Source organism: Colias croceus, chromosome 23 (assembly GCF_905220415.1).
Source record: "Colias croceus chromosome 23, ilColCroc2.1".
NCBI lineage: Eukaryota > Metazoa > Arthropoda > Insecta > Lepidoptera > Pieridae > Colias > Colias croceus.
Genome location: NC_059559.1, coordinates 7,654,234 through 7,670,855, shown reverse-complemented (window position 1 = coordinate 7,670,855; position 16,622 = coordinate 7,654,234). Strand labels below are relative to the sequence as shown.

The window sequence follows — 16,622 nt, the reverse complement described above, 5'->3', positions numbered from 1 at the left end:
ATAAGTTATAATTATTGATTTTTTGAATAATTTCATATCGTTTTAACAGACATAATATTATGTGGCACTGTATGATTGTGAAGTGTAGGTTTTTTATGTTTTACGTATAAAATAAAAAGTTGGTATATTATTATCAATATTTAGCGGGTAACAAGAAAGTGTGCGACGGATAACCAAATCTAAGAAGAAAACTTATGTATTTTTTATAGTCAACAAAAAAAAAATATTTTTTAAATAAACGCTAGGTGTTAACAGAATTCAAGGCACGCCTGGTAACAAGTTAAGCGTTGCACCTTAGTGCATCTGACTTGAATATTAAGTTATACAACATACCTGACGTTCCTCGCTTCTTTCTCTTACGTATTATGTAAATATCTATTTTAAATACGTGTTATATTTAAACAATCTTAATACCTAAATAACAATTAATTGGATCAACTATAAAGTAGTTTTGAAGTGAAACTTCTTTAGGCGCGTTGAGAGTAAAATTTCAAGGTCGCGTCATGGCAATACTATCGCGTCATGGAGTAAGGCGACGATTTTGGTATCTTTGAATCTTGCCATAGAAGTTTCACTTCTGACACGTTTCGGCACAGACGCTCTCTTTTTAAACCATAATTTTTTTTTAATTTATTCATAAATTTATTATTTAATCTGTGATAGAGTTGTGAATTTCATACATTTGAATATTGTATTCATAATCATGTTAATTATTATCCTAACGTATTAGCCCCCTAAGGGCTCATTCATTACTTAAGGTATGAATGAAAATTCCTCTTGAATATTATATTTTGAAACCGGTTTGAAAACTCTTGTTTGCTGAATTAATCAATATCTTAATATATTTTTTTCTACATACTGGGTTCCACCCGCGGCTTCACCCGCGTTTTCAAAGAAAAATCAGCATAGTTCCCGTTCCCGTAACTATTCCGGGATAAAACCTATCCTATGTGCTAATCCAAGTTACCCTCTATATGTGTGCTAAATTTCATTGTAATCGGTTCAGGAGTATTTGCGTGAAAGAATAACAAACACACACATACACATCCTCACTTTCGAATTTATAATATTAAGTTAGGATTTAGTTTAAAGCATAATTAAGAAAACTCTACAATACAAAAAAACTGACAAAAATTTTCAATAAAAAAATATTATTTAAATAAAAGACATTTCGCCTTGACTGTACTTTTAGTTTCCCCGCTCCTAATTACTTGCCCCGCGGCGTCGTCCGCTAATTATAAGTTAAAACGCTGTTATTGATTTTTAAGCTCTACCGAGTTTTAATTGATACATATTGTTTGAGAATAAATTTGTATGTTTGTTTTATGGAATGGTAGAGTGAACTTCAAGCGTAGAGTGAACAGGTACCTTCTAGGGAAGCGCGTTCCATCTTAGACCACATCTCAGCTTAACATCAGGCGAGATTGTTTTAAAGCGCTTCCCTAATACCAATAAAAAAAAAACAAAAAAGGTTGTTTTTGATTTAGTTTATGTTTATCCAACGAAGACAAAGATATGTTTTTAATAGTTAATTGGGGGGCAAGTATCTCGCCTTGCGGCGGTGTTGAAAAGAACTCCGGCTGAGTGGCCAGACGGCCGGAGTCTAGGGCGACTGAGTGAGGAACCTACGGACTATCCGAGCGTTATCCAGAAGGACTGCTCGCTGTATCCCCACTGTCATGGGCTTAACCATATTGTTTTAAGGAGGTAGGAACCAGCCCATGGGTGGACACAACTATGGGAATTATCTCGGCAGACACACAATCCCACATCTCGACAACCTCGTGCGCCAGATCCAGATATTTGAGCCATAGTTAATTATTGTTGTTCTTACTAATATTATAAATGTTGAAGTTTGTAGGGATGTATGTTTGTAAGTCTTTCACACAAAAACAGCTATAGAAAGATAGATCATAGTCTTGATTAGCACGTCATACTAGTTTGATTTTTTCACAACTTTCTTATTATCATGGTAATTTTTGTTTTATCGATAAATAATAATCACATATTAAAAATAATCATCCATTTTCATAAGTCCTATATCAAACGTAATTATTAAACGAGCGAACCGATCATAACTTTTAGTATTACCTCAGCAGTTAGCAAATTCAAAATTGTTACTTTGGAACTCAAAACCTCACCCTCTACGTCACACTAAGCGTTATTGATATGAATGTCGGATCAGCTTGCAACTTATGAGCGCCTGGTACTTAAGTATGATATATTTTGGGGGAAAGGCTGTTTATGCAATTATTATGGATAATATCATAATGATTTTGGGATTTTACCGAATTTATACGTACCTTTTTTTATTCAATTAGATTAAAATAGGTTCAGCAAATATTCACTTCTAAGTATCTACCAGTGTACACACGTAAGAAGTGAAACTTCTTTATGACCTTATTTTTCAAAAAATAATTTATTATACAAGAACTACAGAAATACGTCGAATCACGCGTGGTAGGGATAAAAAAAAAAGCGCGTAACGGGTTACGGGAAAATGACACGCGTAACTAACATTTTTTTCCAACCCCGATAAAGGAGTTTCACTTCAAAAATGTATCGTGTGGGCGCTCTACACGCAATAAGTCGAACCACTGAACCTCTATATCCATGCATTTAATACATTTCCAAGTACAGGCTTGCATAGAATGTTCTCGAACAAAATCGACCAAAAAATCATAGCTGATATCTTCTCCCTACTAACAATTTTCAACTCTATTCTGTAGGTTTACGGTTCAAAATAGCTAATTTATGATATTAGTTCGTGCCGCATCTTTGCATTCATGCCAGCCTAGTACTTTAGTTTGATGAATGGCATGTTTTAAATTCCCTTGAAGCCTCCATTTTATTATTTAAACGTAAATGGCGCGTTAAGTTTATGTAAATATGCAGTAAACGCAAACTATAGATGTTTTGCAGTTTAATATAACAACCTTAGATTATGGATTGAACCGTAGCGCGCGCGAAGACCAATCCTTAATCTAAGATAACAACATTAAAAAAATAGTAACAATAATGGATTATCAGCCATTTGCTTTCCATAACTATATATAATTTGATTATTAGATATTCCATAACTATAATTTGATTGGTTTATTTCAGCTACTTTCATAGCATTATGTCCTATGGAAATTGGAATTCTACTGTGGGGCAAGGCTGCAGATATAGAAACTATATTTATCTTACAGAAAAGAGCCATTCGCTCTATATATAATTTACGTGCTCGGGACTCACTAAAGAGATCATTTTAAGAATACTGGTATCCTTACTGTACCATCACAGTATATATTTGATAATATTTTGCATGTTCACAAAAACGCCGACTTACACACAAGAGTAGGAGATAGACACGATTATGGCACAAGGAACAGGAATAGAATTGAAATGCCATTTTTCCGATTAGCTAAAGTTAAAAATTCATTTATGGGTCAAGGTATACGCTTATACAATAGAATTCCTCTCAATATTAAAGAGTTTAGTAGTTCTAAATTTAAAACTTATATAAAAAATGTACTAGTTCAGAGAGCGTACTACAGTATTCAGGAATATATGGACGATAAAGACCCATGGAGGGTTGTCGCGTAAAAACCACAGGACAGTTCTTTGGCATATTATGATATATTATGTTTAAGTTAGATATAAGTTACATATTATGTAATATTGACATGATTTTAAAAGAGCAACTATGGAGTTTCTTGCCGATTCTTCTCCATAGATACTGCTTTCCGAATCGGTGGTAAATGTTAAAAATACTTATGTAATGACGATTCGAAAGTGCTACTAAATAGTAGTCTAATTGAATAAATGAATGTTTGAGTTTGAGTTTGAGTTTAACATAAGCGAAAGCTTAGTATCGGTCGTGCCGTGTTAAAACTAAAAATGTCCCAAAATATTTTAAGGCGCGTTAGAGCAAAATTTCAAGCGTCATGTCAACACCGTCACATAATGGGGCGACGATTTCGGTATCATTGAATCTTGCCAAAGAATTTTCACTTCTGACACGTGTGCTCATGACATCCATTTTTTTTTTTTTTGTATTTTTTTTTTTTTGCTCGTATATGGTCATACAAAGGTGTTAATATACAATATTTATATCACATATACTGCAATTGTAAATGGCGTGCAAAAATTTTTGAAAGTATAAATAAAATTATTATTATTAATTTATGTACACATTAATACATTCAATCAACAAAAAAAAAGATAATAAATTACAAAATTACAATACCATACTAATATTATAAATGCGAAAGTAACTCTGTCTGTCTGTATGTCTGTTACTCAATCACGCCTAAACTACTGAACCAATTTTCATGAAATATGAAGATAATTTGATACCCGAGAAAGGACATAGGCTACTTTTTATCCCGGGAAAATGACGCATTCCCGGAAATCCTATGGGAACAGGAACTATGCGGGTTTTTTTTTGACTGCGCGGGCGAAGCCGCGGGCGGAAACCTAGTATTTTATAACTGTATTTAATACTATATTGATAGCAATAAGTCAGAGCACGTATTACTAATTTGCGTTGACAAGCCAGGCGCATTGCAGGTTGGCTGTACTCCAAACGCATCTGCAGGATCCACAAATGCTACGTAAGGATTCAATTATTTCACTAGTATAAGGATGGAAAAGCTGCATAGACTTTATGAAAGTACAGAATTATCTACAGAGCCTGGTTTAATAAATTATTCATCCAATAAGTATACACAGAGTGTAATCGTTAAGTGAGCACAGACGATTATTCCGTAACTATTGCAGATATCAAAAAACTTTAAACTGATATCGAAAGCCCCCCTAATGCATAAAATTACAATAATAACATTTTAAAAATAAAACGGGAAATATCGCTTCAATATTTAAAACAACGCAACGGATTTTGATGCGGCTTTTTAATAGATACAGTGATTCAAGAGAAAAGTTTTAGTATATAACTAGCTTCCGCCCGCGACTCCGTCCGCGCGGAAAAATTATGATTTATTTTTTTCTACGTATTTTTCCGGGATAAAAATGTCCTATTTAATGCCCAGGATAATAAGGTATAATTATACCAAGTTTCGTCGAAATCGAACCGTTAGTTTTCACGTGATGCCTGAACATACAGACAGACAGACAGACAGACAGACAAAAATTTTTTTAATCACATATTTGGGTTTGGTATCGATCTAGTAACACCCCCTGCTATTTATTTTTTCAATATTTTCAATGTACAGAATTGACCCTTCTACAGATTTATTATATGTATAGATTTAATAGGTTTTAGACAAAGCGGGCGAAGCTGCGAAGCTGAAGAGCAGTGGTGGCTCAGTGGTGAGACCTTAGACTTCGAATCGATAAGTCCATGGTTCGAGACCAGGCGAGCGCGCAGGAAATAAATTGATTTTTTCAATTTATCTGCGCATGTTGTAACATCACCACTGCTCGAACGGTGAAGGAAAACATCGTGAGGAAACCGACATGTCGAAGAATTAAAAAGTTCGACGACATGTGTCATCCGCCAACACGCACTTGGCCAGCGTGGTGGATTATGGCCTGTGCCCTCATAGGAGGCCCGTGTCCCAGCAGTGGGAACGTATATGGGCTGATGATGATGATGATGGGCGAAGCTGCGGCGGAAAGCTAGTATCATAATAAAAGCTAGTCTATAAATTAATGCACCCATCCAGAAACACACCACAACAACATACGTTTACCCCAATTGAACGATTGTAGGGAAATTAAATTTCTATGAAATAAGTATTGAGGGTTCGTTCGTTTTATTTCGAAGCAATAACACAGAGTAATGTGAGGATAGAGACTGCGATAAAGTGTTTTATAAGGTGTTATTTTTAGAGTAAAAATTATATTATCCTAAACATAGGTACATGTGTTACATTTGCAATCAGGATTGTAACTCGGGATTGAGTAAGTATGCAATAGATAACGCTATATTTTAATAAATTAGGACCCTTTACGCGTTTGACTGTTCATATTCGTAACTGACATAGTCCATAGTACAAATTCATATTCGTAAGATTTGGACAGCGTCTCTCGGATCAGCTAGTTCAAATAAAAAAAATGTAGAGAATAATTATTATCAATAATAAATACTACTAATTAACTACAAGTCGCTATTGTTCCACAACGTTACGTAAATTAAAATGATACTAGACAAGATGAATTTCAAAATGCGCACCTACGGAGCGTGTTTTCAACACCATCTGAATATGAAAAGGCTCTGTACATCGCTGTATTACTCTGTGCACACCCTCACAAGGCAATAACAGTTTTTATGTTCAAGTATTATTGACGCTGAATGTAAGGCTTTGTGGATTGTTCGCGCGGAAGCCTTGCTCCGAGCGACACGACCCTGTTTTTAGTCACTTTGACGATTCAATAGTGGCTTTTAGACGTAGAATTGGATGGAAAATGAAAAATAACTGATTGAATTGTATTCCTACTATTCCCCATATATTTATAATATGATATTATGAATGCAAAAGTAATGTCTGTATGTCGCTTCTTCACGCTGAAATCACGGAACCGATTTCCATCAATCATCAAATACAGTATAATGATTGAAACCTTATTTAAAAGACATTGCATTTTTTTTTCTCTTGGAAATCCCTCGGGAATAGAAACTATGCGAGTTTTCCTTCGACTATGTAGGCGAAACCGCGGACGGAAAACTGTGAAATGGACGATCAGGAAATTTTTCAACACTCCATAAAATCGGTTTGTGTTGTATTTGTTTTCATTGTATCAAATAAGCTCAGGAATTACTATATTCAATTTGAAATGTTTTCTATCAGAAAGCTACAAAATACATAATTGTTGAGTTAAAAAGACTACATTTTATAGGCGGAGCCGGAGCAATTGGCTAGTCTTATATAATTAAACACCAACACTTAATTATTTAAGTATTAGTTTTACTGCACATAATTACTCTTATACCCTTTTATTACTACTTATACCGATACAATTAAATTGTTACAACTTACAAAGTAATTTTAATTATTTTAGCCGCATTTATTGCAGTAAATACATATTAAAATTATGGATTTGGATCGTTCATCGAAATCAGTTTAGAATGGACTATCGGTTTAAGGATAATAACAGACAGGAAAGTTGGTCCTGGTGCATAACGCTTTCTTTAAAATATATAAAAACAAGCATTCTCTAAAATGTATTGTCACCGATTCTTCATAATTGTACAAATTTTTCATTTATCCGTTTAAAGTGGCTCTAAAGTGAAGCTAAAGTAAATCTACACTTATATTATAAAGCTGAAGAGTTCATTTGTTTGTTTTAGACAGCCCCAGTCTTTAATAATTTACTCTGTGGATAGCCCATTTATCGAGGAAGGCTGTAGGCTTTATATCATTACGCTAAGATCAACAGGAGCGAGCCACGCAGATGAAACCGCGAAGCGCAGCTAGTATGTTATAATCAAGCGCACATAACTTCCAAACGAATGAACCAAATTTGATCATTTTTGTCTTCTAATAAGAACAAGGTTTACTTTTTTCCATAAGTTACACGTTTCTACACAAGTCTGTAAAAACTTAATAAATATTACGAAACAAAAAGAAACCTACACCGATGGGTATTCAATACACAGAGCTCCCTTGTGTATTATTTAGGAAAAGCCCATAACAGTGCGTCGTGTATTGGACTTCTACCCTACAATATTTTCTTATAAGCACAGAGTAGGGAACTAATAGAGCCGTATTAAAATTTATTAACTGTGGTTTTTAAGTTTATATAATTTTAAAAATAATAGGTGTAGGAGATAGATTATACTATGTAGTTAAATCGTGATAACTCATACTTTCGGGGTTTGATTGAAATTAGCGCAATGAAAATAGAACATGAGCATTAGGTATAATTTGTGCAACCTTTTAAAATACAAGGTTTTTAGATTACCTAATTATTATTATCCCATCCAATAACAATGCCTTTAGATTTTATGTAAACATGTCTCAAACATGCCGATAACACATAGTTTCTCGCCGAAAATATAGCTTTTGTGGTGGTGTTTCTCAAGACCCAGAAACAGATAGTCACTTTCGCATTTTAATATTAGTAGGAATAAGAATATTTAAATTAGTTCCTAACATCTGTCTAAAGCTCTATCAAATCTATTGTTTAAATAAACAGAAATGTCACAGTCTCTATGTCCAGCTACACTGTGCACACCCCATTCTAATAAAGTGTAATATAGGAAAATGGAAACTTATCGCGCGGGAACTTATGGACCTTTGACGGGAGTGTTCTGTGGCTTCGGTAATATCGGGGCAAGCGACACACCGAGCTGCCATAATTTGGATGGGTTACCGTAATAAAGTAAAACTTAAAAAGTGTCTAGGTATCAATTTACAATTGTACAAGAATAGAAGATTACTAAATTAGCTTATTCATACCTAGTCATATATATATAAAGCTACACTACCACTCACTCACTGACTGACTGACATCGGGTTTCTCGGAAACTACGGGGAAAGTTGGGGGGATTTTGACGTGATCGTATAGAGGTGCGGCGAGTGACCACCGGAAAAATATTGACATCTCCAACACCCTGGACAAGAGAGTGGACCCCTGGAGGTGCGCAAAAACGGTGATACCTGGAGGGGGGGTGTCTGAACAAAAAATGCTCGGAACTGGTGGCGATTACCAGGGGTGGTGGAAAAATGGGGATTTTCGCGAAAACAAGATGGCCGCCGTACTTTGCCAAAATCGCCGTTTATGAATCCTTACGTCTCAAATTTGGCACACGTGCTCTGTGCGAGCCGGCGAATCGATCGGTGCCCCGTTCGAGTGGCTCCGGGCCCCCGTTTCCAACTTCCATACAACGTTAACTCCAACGGCCCGCGGAAACGGTGCGAGTTGGGTGGGGGGTCCCGGAACTAAAAATGATCACCACCCTGGGACGCTACCAGGGAGCCACAGTGGGACGCTTGATTTTGGAATTTTTCCATTTTTGGCGCAAACATAAAAACGTAAATTTAGACGAGGTGGCGCATCGCGGAAATACACTCACACCATGTTCGTACTCGCCCAGCTCCCAGGATATCCAGAAAAATCCGAAATCTTAAACTTTCCCACATCTCGCGAAGACGGTCAACGGCCCGCGCAAACGGTAGCAGCTGCATCTGGGGTGCTCAAACTAAACTTGTAGTAGACCTCGAGCAATTACCACAGAGTGTGAAAAATATTCAAAATGGCGGAAAAAATGGCCGCCGCCATACAAATTCTAAAATGGCCGTCGCTGGTCCGATCGCGCTGAAACTTGGCACAGGGGCTTTAATCAAGCCGCACATTAAGGTGGGATACTCATAATTGAGTTTCCACCGCTGGTTTCCGAGTTTCATACAACGCGAAATTCGACGGCTCTCCGAAACGGCACTAGATAGCCGGGGGGTGTAGAACTAAAAATTGATCAGGAAGATGGGGCGCTCCCAGGGCAATCGAGAAATTTCAAATTGGACGCCATTTTTTTTTCAAAAATGGCCAATTTTTCAAAGCAAGATGGTGGCGCCGGTTACTTCACGATCGGTCTGAAAATTGACTTCTGTGCTCTAATCGGCCAGATTTACAAAACTGCATACTCAGAATATCTCTCCGACCCCCGGTTTCCATTTTCCATACATCACGAAATTCAACGGCTCTCTGAACTGGTGGCACTTAGGTCGGGGTTGCCGAAGTAAAAAATGTTCAAAAACTTGGTCCGCTTCCAGGCACATAAAAATTTTTGCTAAAAAGCGAAATTTTTTTTTTCGAAAATTTTGTATGGAAATTTCCATAGTAGGAAGGGTAATTGAATACCATCGGCAAAAGACGGCACCGCGGGCTGCTTGCTGCCCGCGCACCGCGCAACTTCGAGGGTTGACAGCCTCCCGGAGTAGAAAATATTTATTAACTTTTGAACTACCTACCACACGAGCCAAGCGAGCGAAGCGAGCGAGTCACGGCAGCGGCCAGCATAAATATTCAAATAGGTAGCGAGGAGCGAAGCGACGAGCGTGTTAGGTTAACTTTTGAACTACTTACCGCACGAGCCAAGCGAGCGAAGCGAGCGAGTCGCGTCAACGGCCGGCCTAAATATTCAAATAGGTAGCGAGGAGCGAAGCGACGAGCGTGTTAGGTTAACTCTTGAACAGTTTATTATGAAAAGTCACTGCCCGCTATCGATAAGACGTTTCAAAAATTTTACCAATATTTGAATAAGTAATATATAAGCAGTTTAGGTAGCGAGGAGCGAAGCGACGAGCGTGTAAGGTTAACTTTTGAACTACCAAACGAGCCATGCGAGCGAAGCGAGCGAGTCACGGCAGCGGCCGGCCTAAATATTCAAATAGGTAGCGAGGAGCGAAGCGACGAGCGTGTTAGGTTAACTTTTGAACTACCTATCGCACGAGCCAAGCGAGCGAAGCGAGCGAGTCTTGGCAGCGGCCGGCCTAAATATTCTAATAGGTAGCGAGGAGCGAAGCGACGAGCGTGAGTTTAACTCTTGAACAGTTTATTATGAAAAGTCACTGCCCGCTATCGATAAGACGTTTCAAAAATTTAACAATATTTGAATAAGTAATTTATAAGCAGTTTCGACTGACTGTAGAATCGCTGTTAGCAGATGTTACAAATGGAAAGGAAATTCGAATGCATTTTCAAATGACTGAAGATTTCTGCCCTGCGATGAGCCGCGAGCTGCTTGCAGCTCGCGCACCACGCAACCTCGAAGGTGGACAGCCCCCCGGAATAGAAAATATTTGAATGGGGAATTTATAAGCATTACCGACTGACTGTAGAATCGCTGTTAGGAGATGTAACAAATGGATAGGAAATTCGAATGCATTTTCAAATGACTGAATATTTCTGCCCTGGGATGCTTCGCGGGCTGCTTGCAGCCCGCGCACTACGCTCCCTCGAAGGTGGACAGCCTCCCGGAGTGGAAAATACTTGAATGGGGAATTTATAAGCATTAACGACTGACTGTAGAATCGCTGTTAGCAGATGTAACAAATGGACAGAAAATTCGAATATATTTTCAAATGACTGCCCTATTGCTTCAACCCAGGGGCAAAAGGAGCTCGCGGGCTGCTTGCAGCCCGCGCACCACGCGCCCTCGAAGGTCGACGGCATTCCAGAATAGAAAATATTTGAATTGGTAATTTATAAGCACTTCCGATTGACTGTGGAATCGCTGTTAGCAGAAAATTACAAATGGACTGGGAATTCTAACACATTTTCTAATGACTGCCCTATTGCTTCAACCCAGGGGCAAAAGGGACTCGCGGGCTGCTTGCAGCCCGCGCACAACGCACCAGCTAGTTATAATATATAAAGCTACACTACCACTCACTCACTGACTGACTGACATCGGGTTTCTCGGAAACTACGGGGAAAGTTGGGGGGATTTTGACGTGGTCGTGTAGAGGTGCTTCCAGTGACCACCGGAAAAATATAGCGATCTCGATCATCTTCGAAAACCAAGTGGACCCCTGGAGGTGCGCAAAAACGGTGGTACCTGGAGGGGGGGTGTCTGAACAAAAAATGCTCGGAACTGGTGGCAATTACCAGGGGTGGTGGAAAAATGGGGATTTTCGCGAAAACAAGATGGCCGCCGTACTTTGCCAAAATCGCCGTTTATGAATCCTTACGTCTCAAATTTGGCACACGTGCTCTGTTCAAGCCGGCGAATCGATCGGTGCCCCGTTCAAGTGGCTCCGGGCCCCCGTTTCCAACTTCCATACAACGTAAAATCCAACGGCCCGCGGAAACGGTGCGAGTTGGGTTGGGGGTGTCGGAACTAAAAATGATCACCACCCTGGGACGCTACCAGGGAGCCATAGTGGGATGCTCGATTTTGGAATTTTTCCATTTTTGGCGCAAACATAAAAACGTAAATTTAGCCAAGGTGGCACGACGGAGAAACATACAAATGACGCATTCATACTCACCCAGCTCCCAGGATATCCAGAAAAATCCGAAATCCTGAACTTTCTCACAGCCCGCGGAGACGGTCAACGGCCCGCGCAAACGGTAGCAGCTACATCTGGGGTGCTCAAACTAAACTTGTAGTAGACCTCGAGCAATTACCACAGATAGTGAAAAAAATTCAAAATGGCGGAAAAAATGGCCGCCGCCATACAAATGCTAAAACGGCCATCGCTGGTCCGATCGCGCTGAAACTTGGCACAGGGGCTTTAATTGAGCCTCACATTACGTTGGCATACTCATAATCGAGTTTCCACCGCTGGTTTCCAAGTTTCATACAACGCAAAATTCGACAGCTCTCCGAAACGGCGCCAGATAGCCGGGGGGTGTAGAACTAAAAAATGATCAGGAAGATGGGGCGCTCTCAGGGCAATCGAGAAATTTCAAATTGGACGTAATTTTTTTTTCAAAAATGGCCGATTTTTCGAGGCAAGATGGTGGCGCCGGTTACTTGACGATCGGTTTGAAAATTGACTTCTGTGCTCTTATCGGCCAGATTTACAAAACTGCATACTCAGAATCTCACTCCGACCCCTGGTTTCCATTTTCCATACATCACGAAATTCAACGGTTCTCTGAATCGGTGACAGGTAGGTCGGGGTCGCCGAAGTAAAAAATACTTCAAAACTTTGTCCGCTGCCAGGCATATAAATTTTTTTGATAAAAAGCGAAATTTTTTTTTCGAAAATTTTGTATGGAAATTTCCATAGTAGGAAGGGTAATTGAAGAGCAACGGCAAAAGACGGCACCGCGGGCTGCTTGCTGCCCGCGCACCGCGCAACTTCGAAGGCGACAGCCTCCCGTGGTAGAAAATATTTGAAGTATCTAATTTATAAGCAGTTTCGACTGGCTGTGGAATCGCTGTTAGCAGTTAATAACAAATGGATAGGGAATTCTAATGCATTTTCAAATGACTGAAGTTTTCTGCCCTGGGACGCGCCGCGGGCTGCTTGCTGCCCGCGCACCACGCAACTTCGGTGGAAGACGGCCTACTGGAGCAAAAAAAAACTTGAATGGGGAATTTATATGCATTTCCGACCGACTGTGGAATCGCTGTTAGCAGATAGTAACAAATGGACAGGGTATTACAATTATTCATTTTCAAATGACTGAAGATGTCTGCCCTGGGATGCGCCGCGGGCTGCTTGCTGCCGGCGCACCACGCAACTTCGGTGGGAGATGGCATCCCGGAGTAGAAAATACTTGAATGGGGAATTTATAAGCATTTCCGACTGACTGTGAAATCGCTGTAGGCAGATAACAACAAATGGACTGGGAATTACAATTAATTTTCAAATGACTGCCGCTTTCTGCCGCGGGCTGCTTGCAGCTTTGTTACTATCGTTTTTCTAAGTTACCTACAATTAACAGGTTATGGCAATGCATTATGAAGTGACTGAAAATTATTATGCACTTAACATGCTGACTTTGTCATCTTTTTTGCAGTAGGTTACTAAACAACCTAAAACATTAACATTCACATTAACAAACTAAAACATTAATTAGAATAAATTAATGTATTATTAAATGAATATCACATTTTTTTGAACGATTTTAAGTAATTGTAATTCAATAAAATGATATCAAATTATAGAACTCCGCTGCGGTAAGTTCGGTAATATTTTAATCATAAACCTGCTGGATTCTTTCGTTTTCGCTATCCAAGTGGAACGAGCTGGGATTCGAAAATGGACATGTAGTCGAACTTTTGACTCTTCGGTATTAGGTACCTCACGATCTTCTCTGGCTGGATCAGTGGTCGTGTGAATATAGTGGTATTTTATTAGCAAAGCAATTGCTCTTTCTAAAAAATATTTAATGTGCAGCTCAAATGGACTGTTTACTTTTTATTTTATGTTAAGTAGGTGTATATTAAAAAAAATGCGCCAAGTGCGAGTTGGACTCAAAACACTAAGGTTTCCGTCTAAGGTTTCCGTATAAATATGAAACTGAAAAAATGAAAAAAAAATGGTCACCCATTCAATATAAAACCTTGACAACATTGCTTAACTACATGAACCTGGTTGCAGATGAACAGACAGAAAGAAAAGTCAGTAATAGCATAGTATAACCTTTTATAGTAATAGGGTCCCCCTTTTACCATTTGAGTACAGAACCCTAAAATAAAACAAATTCAACATTTAGGTATACATTTTTAAATCATTAAGAGCAAACAAAAGAGTCGTTTTTCCATACAAACGTAGTCCCCTGTTTCCTCGCTGGATTGTGCCACTAGATGACTAGAGCAATATATTTTTTATACTATTAATCTATGGTAACTTTAGCCATGTTTCTATGTTATCCTTTTTGTCATATTATCTTAATTATTTAAAGAGATATGAATCTTTGAAAACGTAAGAAATAGGGCGGATTTATGTTCCGTCTTCCATAAAACTAATTTTTGAACATTATAACTATAAAAAAAAGCAAAACGTAGGAACATAGCCTATACTTTTCTCTACTAAATTATGGAAAAAGTATGTAATTAAATCGGTCCAGTATTGGAGGAGGAAACAGGGGACTACGGAACTCGAATTTGCGTAACAATTTTAATAGGTATTTTCGGCCCGAGCTGTAGTTGTCCCTGTCGCGCTCTACGGGGGAGGCTTGAGGCATAGCGTGACAACAATAAATAATAGGAAAATCTAATTTTTAATTCTCTCTCTCATTTTGTTGGCTCTTAATAATAAAATATCTAAAATATAATATATACTAAGTATATCATTAAACATGTCTAATATTATTATTATAACAGATTTTTATTTTATTAATTTATTTCATCAATATAAACAATGAATGAAATGAAGTGTGCTGTGTGCATAAAGTATACCTACCTACTCACTTCAAATAAGTATAATATATATATATATATGATTTCAAATTGGAATAATATTAAAATTATAAATTATGAAACATTCAATGAGAATTTCATACTTAAATTATTAATACTTTAACATGTGCTATAAACAATGGTAATGGTAGCAATATATATTATAAATACTTAATAAAAAAAAAACATTTGTTTTTACTTTATGAATATTTAACTAACTAATAAAACTAGATTAATAAGAAAATGAAACACATGAAAAAGTTTTATCATTATATATTTACACTGAAAACATAATATACAACAGTGGTATTTATTTAATTTAAAATTGGTACATATATCATATTGGCATAATTATTAACATGACTTGGTATATATATCATGTTTTAATTGCTATTTAAATGACATAGTAACTTTTATTACATATTTTTGTCAAGACTTCTGGGATCCCAAGTTACATTGTTCTTGCAAGACATTTTTTGGATGGTGAATTTAAATTGATAAAGAGGACGGCCACATTACTGGACTGGGCTCGTTTTTTTGAAAGCAAACAATGATGTTCAAAATGTAGACGGCTTCTACTTATTAGGTATTTCCTTTATATTATATTAAGAACTAAGAAGTACAGTAACAATAGTTATAAAGTTTTCAGACATATCACGGTTATTCAAATTGAAATTTATACACTTTATTATTATTTTTTCATCTATAATTATGATTTACATTTATTACCAATGGGTCAATCAGTCTGTGTCATTCAATATTGATAATACAAATAACTTTCTGGAATTTTCAATAAATGTAACAATATGTGAGCATCTGCAAATCATAAAACATTTCCTTTAAAGTTTGGTAAATTCAACTTTTATTTTTCTTCATTCTCATACTCTGATCTTATTAGATTTCACTTGTTTTACACTTGGCATTGTAGTCTTCTTTCATCACAAAAATATAGGTTTTAATTCATTGTTAATCGTTGTTTTATTTTTATTACTTATTAGAATTAGACGATATAACTACTATCGATACTTATGACATGAAAACTTCTTATCCTCTTATCTTTTGGAGTGATTACAAAACATATTAATTTTGTTATGCTTAGAAAAACATATGTAATATTTTAAATTTTACACAAGCCGTTTTCTTATTTGTTTTCGGGAAGTTGTTTGTTGACATACCTATTAATTTGACGTTACAATTGACATTTATATTTTGACAACTAATGTTTTAATAGCATCTATAGTAAAAAGAGTGCATTAAATTAACAAATGAGAGACTTGAATTAATTAAATCTTTAAAAAAAATATAATGACATACAAAAAAAAAAACAGATTTAATGAAATAAAAAATTACGAGCACGTATAACTTTTTTCCAAGTGCATTTAAATTAAAACATTGCTATTATGACCAAAAAATATATACTTAATGTTGGCAGCATTGGATATATTTTTCTCAAATCAGAATAAACTTGATTAAAATTAATTAATTTGCAATTTAATTACGACGATACGTTTTTTGTTTACTTTAGAATAATTTCATAAATATTTTAGTTGTGTTTAATAATTATGAAAATATTGATTTCTTAGTTATGTTTATAAAAAGCATAATTTGACTTTTATATTTAAAAACAATAATATTCAAGGTATTCATAGACACAGTCTTCTATAATTATTGTGTAATAATAAAAATAAATTAAACATTAGTTACTTGTTATTATTATTAAATAAAATATATTTGTATTTAATATATTCAATATAGCATATCTTCAAAAAATAATTAAATATGAAAATAATGAAACATAAATTATTAGACCCCTTAG

At 36.6% G+C, this 16,622-nt stretch overlaps 1 protein-coding gene across 1 annotated transcript in view; it reads right to left on the bottom strand.

Annotated features, from left to right (window-relative positions):
* LOC123702232 (protein slit) overlaps positions 1–16,622 on the bottom strand; it is a 195,397-nt gene that overhangs the window by 74,581 nt on the left and 104,194 nt on the right. The gene's annotated exons all lie outside the window — the stretch shown is intronic.